The sequence below is a fragment of the Marmota flaviventris genome, chromosome 20 (assembly GCF_047511675.1).
Source record: "Marmota flaviventris isolate mMarFla1 chromosome 20, mMarFla1.hap1, whole genome shotgun sequence".
Lineage (NCBI taxonomy): Eukaryota > Metazoa > Chordata > Mammalia > Rodentia > Sciuridae > Marmota > Marmota flaviventris.
The window spans coordinates 4,971,949-4,979,971 of NC_092517.1; the positions used below are offsets into that span (position 1 = coordinate 4,971,949).

At 43.3% G+C, this 8,023-nt stretch overlaps 1 non-coding gene across 1 annotated transcript; it reads left to right on the forward strand.

Moving 5' to 3' along the window:
• Window positions 1-3,830: 3,830 nt before the first annotated feature.
• On the forward strand, window positions 3,831-3,935 carry LOC114089990 (U6 spliceosomal RNA). The gene has a single exon (XR_003582287.2). It is a non-coding gene; the product is annotated as a U6 spliceosomal RNA (small nuclear RNA).
• Window positions 3,936-8,023: the final 4,088 nt, after the last annotated feature.

Genomic DNA, 8,023 nt, shown 5'->3' on the forward strand with positions numbered 1-8,023 from the left:
GCTGGGGAGTAAGTGGAAACAGTCTCATGTCCCCAGGAACAGGAATGCACCAGATGGGTTGGAACACAAAATCAAGCATAATACTGAAGTCATTGTAAAGAATCCCCCATGATCCAGGTGAGATACATTCCAAGGCCTCAGTGGACATCTGAAACCCCAAATATACCAGAATGCTCCACATATTCTTTCTTTCTCTTTCCATAGTTCTTAAAAACATTAGCCTGTGACTTTTGTTTTTCTGACTTAATTGAGAATGTTTATCTTTTCACTTCTGGGAAGCACTTTACCACTTGCCTTTGGCATATCTGAATTGCCTGCATCACTACTCTAGTGCTTTGGGGTCATTAACAAATAAAATAAGGATTACTTAAACATGAGCACTTTGTGCAATGCCACAACAGTTGATCTAATAACTGAGATGGTTACGGAGTGACTAATGGGTGGGTAAGGTATACAATGGGGATATACTCAACAGAGGGCTGACTCATGTCCTGTGCAGGATAGAATGAGATACTGCAAGATTGTATCATACTACCTAGAGTGGGGTACAAGTTGAAACTCACAAATTGCTCATTTCTGGTAATTTCCACTTAATATTTTCCAGACTGCCATTGACCTCAGGTAACCGTAACAGTAAAAAATAAAGCTGCAGATGATAAGGGGAGAATACCGTATAATATTTTACGTTTGTTCTTTCCGAACAATACAGATCTTGGTAATTATTCCAATTTAGAGCAGGCGTTTGAATAGGTGAATATCAAACAGCAAATTTTGACTGCATTATGGGCATAAATTGGTAGAATGAGGGCCTCCTGGGAGAAAATAAAATGGGGAGCCTTCCCAAAATGGTATGCAAAAGAGAAGGCTCCCTTTCAAGTTGATGCTCCTAGTGTCCCCTTAACAGTAGGAACTAGTCTAATGTGATAAAAGCTGCTCTCTGGGGTGGCATCTTAAAAGGAAACAAGCTTTCTAGTTGTATGACCTTTCAGTGGAGGAATCCCAGCAGGGATCCCCAGTCTTGGTGAACACCCTCCAGCACTGTGAGATCTTTGAAGAGACCCAACTTTGAAGAGTGCCTTCCTGCAGTTACCAAGAGCGTGCATATGCAATTAAGGAGAAACCACCCAAGTGCAATTTCGAAACCCAGCTCAACTTTCCCCTAGATCTCTCTTTTGACAGAAGCTGCCCAAACCCCTTCAGAGGTTTCTCCGAGGCAGCAAGGAGCCTCTGGAGGAAGCATATTTTCATCGGTTCTTAGGATGGGAAAGCTGCCAACGGGAAAATAATGGGCAAAGAAAGAAAATCCTGATTGTCCAGCCAAGAGGCTTGAAGCCTCTGCGGCTCGAGGCCAAGAGATGGAAGGGAAATTAAATGACAAAATAAATCATAAACATCACCTTGCAATGCATTTGAAAAAGAGAAGGTTGCCTGCGTTTGTTGCCTCAAGGTTTTCCCCAAGTAACCTGTGGAGAGTTGATTTTTAGCTCATTACTGCAATTTTCTTTCGGGTATTTTACTATGATCACAATTCAATTCAACCTCTTTCTTTTTCTTCTTCTTTTATTTTTGCCAGTGATAAATCAAGCATTCTGTATGGGTCCTATCTGTAATTTTCCGTTATCTCAGATGCATTTCCCTTGACAAAGATAAAAAAGGCTGACTTCAAAAGATTTCAGAATCCAGGGCAAGTCACCTTTCACACAGGGAAGGAAGAGTTCAAAGACAGCTTGTACGGAACTGTCCAGGAGAATTTCAAATATTGCAGTTGCCAGTACCAGCCCATGAGAAAATAACAATAACTGTATGAACACAACTAATATTTCTCAAACATTACCATATTCTAGGTGCTGTATTGCAAGTTGTTTATTCATAATCTCATTTAATTTGTGATAAAAGCTGCTGCTCTCTGGAAGATTCCATTCAATGAAAATGGAGGGGGGGGGAATCCATGCAGAACACAATTTGGAAATTAGCTTATGGTTTGCAGATGTTAGCTGACCGCCCTGTTCATGCTGGGGGGTTGGTATTTTAATGCATCGACACATGTGTTTTTCATTCCCTGTTATTCCTTTTAATCCTCCTGTGTTCCCTACACAGGCAACACTGGAAAGCATTCCTTTACCTCAGAGGAGAGTTGGCACAGCAGGAAAGCAGAGAAAAAAAAATTTAGCCCCAAAGTCCTGCAGAGTTGATGATGTCAACAATGGTGCAGGAGAAGCATGATGGAGGGAGGTGTTTTTCCAGTTCCTGACTGCCACCATGGTTCCTGCTGCCCCTGAGAAGCAGCCCTGGATTTAATCCCTGGGGAGGTGGGATGGAAACCTCAGCTGAGTTTGGAGGGATGCCAGAACTTAGAAGGCCTATGCTTCCCCACTGCGGCTCCACCCTGGCAAACAGGCCACAGAGCCCCCTTACCAACTCAGCTTCCTTGGAGGGTGAAGTGGATTTGGCAGCAGGGGTATCCAGACAGACCATCAGGGCATCACCTAGGATTATCTCTGAGTTCATTTGACTCAAGATGAAATAGATTATTTTTCTTATTTCAGTGGTTCTGAAATAGCTGAAAGGACCCGGTTAGGTGGGGAAAGGAAGAATGGACTTCCAAGAATTCCAGTCATGCAGTTACTTCTGCACCAGCCCACATAGCCAGGTGACTTGAGCGCCTTGAGTCCCCTCCTCATCATCCAAGAACACCTCAGGGTGAGGCGGCTTAGGCAATAAACCCTTGAAACAACACTCCATTGATGGAAACAAGTTCTCTGCTTCCTGGAAGAGGGTTTGAAAGAGCAATTGAACTGAATTGTAAGTAGATGATAGATAGATATGATGTAGATATAGACAGATAACACCCAGGTGGGTGGCCTCAGCTGCATACCTGTACCTGTTCTTGGTTTCCACCTTGTCTCCACGCTGGGGGATGCAGAGTGACATAGGAGTTAGGAAGCAAATTCAGCAATGCCTGAGGGACTCTGGGGGAATGGGGTTGCATTTCTGCTTCTGATTCTTTCACCTACTGAATGAGAAGGTCGGTTGACTTGAAGACATAGGTGTGGGATCACCTGAAGGGCAGTTCAGAAGAGGAGGGGAAGGCAGCTGGATGGGACCTCCCTTGGTATTCTCCTGCCCAAACCCACAAGCTGGATAGCCCAGGCTCTGTCTGACTGGTTCTCTCAATCTGTTTTTTATCCACAGAGCTGAGCAGCATTTATCATTCTCATTGCGTGACATGGTTTTATCAGGGTTCTGCTATAATTTGGATCGTGAATGTTCTCCCAAAACCTGCAGGTCAGAGGATTGGTCCTCATGCTGGTGCTATTGGGAGGAGGTGAAATCTTTAATAGGTGGGTGTACCTGTGGTCTTCAGGTCACTGGGACTGTGAGACCCAGGCCCCCTTCTCTTTCTCTTTGCTTCCTGGCTATGAGGTAAACGCTTTGGCTCTGCCACATGCTCTTGCCACTACCATCTGACACCCCCGTCAGAGGCCTAAATGCAGTGGCACCACCCGATTGATCACACACTGAAACCTCTAAAACAATAAACTAAAGGAAACCTTTACTCTTTATAAAAGATGATTATCTCAGGTATTTGTGATAGTGACAGAAAAGTGGCTCATACAGGGTCCTTCCCGACCTCTCCTGATTTTATTTTTTCCCCTTTGTCTCTAGTATCCACTCCTGTTCTTGACAGTAATTCTAAAAACCAACATGTCCCCAGAAGTCCCCAGTGTTTCATACCTTGAAATTTAGGATTCATGAAAGATCTTTAAAAGTCTGACTGTAGTTCTGTATAAGGAAGTTTTGAAACCAGCTAGTTAATTAATTACTTCTGTGCTTGCTTCGGCAGAACATATACTAAAATTGGAACGATACAGAGAAGATTTGCATGGCCCCTGCGCAAGGATGACACGCAAATTTGTGAAGCGTTCCATATTTTTTAGTAGCTGTGGGATCAGGCTCTAAAGGAAAGGGTAGAGAGATTCAGCCAGTTAGTGTGAAAGTTGGAGATAAAGTTCTTCTCCCAGAGTATGGAGGCACCAAAGTAGTTCTGGATGACAAGGATTATTTCTTATTTAGAGATGGTGACATTCTTGAAAAGTATGTAGACTGAAACAAATCACTGTTGAAATGGCATCCTATGAAGCTGCCCATTCCACTGAAGTTCTGAGATCTTTCATCATGTAAATAATTTCCATGTGTCTTTTATAATAAACTGATGATAATCTAATAACATCCATTGTCTCAAAATCTTAGTTTCCCCGTACTTGTGTAAACATTTCCAAATAAAATATGTAATGAATGGTTAAAAAAAAATAATTACTTCTAAGATTCTCTACCTTGTATCTCCTAGGAATGCATGAGGGGGTGAATTGTCCTCTCCCTGCCCTCCAATAAGATGTGTTGTGGTGCTAATGCTCAGTCCTGCAGAATGGGACCTTACTTGGAGTTAAGGCAGAGGTAATGAGTTCAGACAAGGTTATGAATGAGAAGCAGGGGCTCTATTGCAGTATGACCAGTGGGCCCTTAAGGAGGTGGCCACGTGAAGACAGAGACACTAGGAGCAGGTGCTGGGATGACAAAGATAGAGACTGAATTCACTCAGCTTTAGGTCAAGGAATGCCCCAACCTGTCAGCACCCCGAGCTCCTGAATCCAGGAAGGGAAGGCAGGACTCCCTGATGGGATGCAGGGGAACATGGCCCTCTCACACCCAGTTTTCAGACTTCTAGCCTTTCCGGTGCCTTGAAGCACCTGCTTCCTGTTATGAAGGCACCCAGCATGCAGCACTCTATGGTGGCCATGTGGGTCTCCCACAGAGGAGAGAGAGCAGAAGGCAATTTGCAGACACAATGGCCCTGCCTTTCTGTTCCTGGGTGAACAGCAAGCCTTTGAGCCTGCTTCTCACTTCACTTTTTTTTTTTTTGCTTTGCTATATCCACCTAATCCCTCTTCTTCTCTCTTCCTATTTTTTTTCTTTTATAGCCTGCATGACAAGATGGATTGCATAAAGATGGAAGAAGTCATTTCAGTATTGTACTTCAGAAAACTTTTCTCCTCAGCACAGGGCGATCCCACTTGAGATTGGCATATACAAATAGGCATGCTCTCCAAACCACCAAAGGTTCTCATTCTCCAGGCAAATTTTGCAGTCAGGTACTGGGAGCAGGGCTCCAGAATCTGATCTCCTCCTGCTAATTTAGCAACTGTTTCTTGATGGTTCTATTTGGTGACATTGCATGCTTGATGGCTGCCCTGCAGAGATACAACAGGCATAAATTCTAAGCAGGAAGATTCCAGTCTGGAAAGCCCAAGTACTATGCATGGAAAAAAAAAAAAGCCAGTAATGGAACAAAACACGGTGGTTCTGAGATGTTGCCATGGCCCATTCTCTTGTGTGGATTATTTATATGACAGGGCAGATGGAGGCCCTGTTTTCAGAATGTGCATAACTCTACCCTTGGTCTGTTAAGTGAATGTTATCTAGTCCCAGCACTCAAGTGGGTTAAGATATGTTACTTATATTTATTTATGCATCTACACATCCATACCTGCAATCAAAAATATTTATTGAACACCTGCATCATGTGAGGCTCTGTGTGCCAGAGATACAGCAGTAAATAAAAGAGAAAAATCCCCGTCCTGGTGGATTACATGGTGATGGGGAAAATGAGACAACATCCAAAATAAATGGAAATATGTGATATTTTTAAATGACAGCTATGGAAAAAGAAGCAATAAAGGAAAAAATAATGGGCAGGGCCCTATGGAAGAGTGGGGTTTGTCATTTTAAAGGAGGAGGTCAGGAGAGGCCATTGAGACTGGCTCTTTCACTGCTGCGGTGAGAATAGTAATGAACTTGGATTCGAGTCTTGTGGTGAACACTGTTACTACCCCCTCAAATTCATATAATGAAGCCCTAACCTCTGGTGGCTGAGAATTTGACTGTATTTGCAAACAGAACCTTTAAAGAAATAATTAGGTAAAATAAGGCTGTTAAATTGGAGCCCCAATCTAGCTGCATGTTCTCATGAGCAACCAGGGAGGGAGCAGGTATACAGAGACAAGGTCAAGCGAGATCATAATGGAAGATACCATCCACAAGGCAAGGAGAGGCCCCCGGAGAAACCTTCCCTGGGGACACCTTCATCCTGCACTTTCAGTCTCCAGTACTGTGATGAAATAAAGTCTGTGGTTGAAGCCACCAGCCTGTGGTGCTTGTTCCAGTATCCTGGGCACACAAACACAGCTCTGAACTCCAATACCTACCAGTCCTGAGACCTTGACAATACCTTCCCTCAGCATCCTGGAAGTAATATGGACAGCCCCACAGAAGAGCAAGGTATTTCTGAGACCCCACACAATCTGTCATCTGATTGACAGGAGATGAGAGGGTCTCAATCTTTTAGACCTTGCCAGCCCAGATGCTCAGACTCTGACCTCCTCATTTCCAGATGCAAATGCCTCTTGACCTCTACATTGGGACATTTGACCCCTCGAAACCTAAATGTGTCCTTAGCTGAGCTCTTCATTTTCACCCCACTAATCCTGCTCTGCCCACAGCCTCTACATCTCCACTCATTTCTGGGCCTACTTAGTTTCTCAGACCAAACTTCCATCATCTTTGCCTTTGTCCTTCTGTCAAAACCCAGATCTACTCTGTTGGGAAATTCTGTAGGCTCAAAATATATCCACACTCCAGTTACATCTCACCACCTTGAACACTGTCCTGGCACTCAAGTCCCCGACATCTGTGACCAATGGGTTCCACTGCTCTGCTTATTCCTTCTCACTGTCCACTTTAACTGTGGCAGGGGAAGCACATGACCCTGGCTGCCCCCATCCTGGCACAGCCAAGCCCTCCTTTTTCCATGCTACATCACATTCCCTTCTCCTGCGTGCTTTGGAGTCTCAGTCCAACATGAGCCACGGCACCTGATGCCTTTGCTATAGTGAACTTATAGGAGAACTGAGCCTTTCTCTGTTCTCATTTGGTTGGTTTATGTTTAAAACATTTGATAATGATTCCAACTGGTTTTTATGAACCACCATGGATATTTTTTAACTTTATCTTTATTCCATAAAGTACTTATTTTGAAGATTGGAGTTTTTCTGGATAGAAAGAGAAAGAACATTACGTACAGATAAGTAAGCAATTATTGGAGTAGATGGAATCTGTGGCTTCTCTTGCTTAGTTCCCTATCACATGATGAGACATCAGCCATCCCTGGATCTCCCTAATAATCTAACCTGTACCTAACCACATCCCCCATTCCAGCAGTTCACTCCGAGGGTCTTTTTATTTCTTTCTACTTAGCAATTGCCACTTTGTTGCTGTAATATCTACTTACACTTGTTCTTTCTTATATTCTATGAAGTCAGCATGTTAGGTGCTTGAAGCCCTGTTAAACTGGTCTCTGTGTTTATTTCCTCATTATTGGAAAATGGATTTCCTTCCTCTATTCAGTATAATTAATGTTTCCTAACACAACATGCCCATGAAACATGCTTCGGTATCCTTGCTGCATGTGATTTTATATGATGACTTACATGGAGCATTCTTTGGCTGAACACATATAATCACGGTCCCATGATCTCTCAGAGACTAATATGCTAATACATGTGGTGAATCTTTAAGAAGCAGAGGTATTTCTATGCTACCAGAGGATTCCTTTTCTTAGGGAGCATCCTAATGTTAGTGCTCTTACTTTACAGGTCATGGCTTTAGTAGACTTGTCCAGACTCATGCCCTGCCCCTGAAAAGTAACTGGCTTTGTTAGGATCACAGGGAGTATGTGGCAGAAGGCATCAAAGTCATTGATTTGTACATGGGACCACAAAAATGCTCAGGTCAACACATGAATGATGAAGCAATACATTCATGTGTTGACCTGAACATTTTTGTGGTCCCATGTACAAATCAATGACTTCTCTTCCAAGCCTTTAGAAACACACTACATCATGGTTGGGTGTCAAGGGGAACAGTTCTCAGTTTTCAAAATAACTGCAGGCATAACTTCTGTACTTCA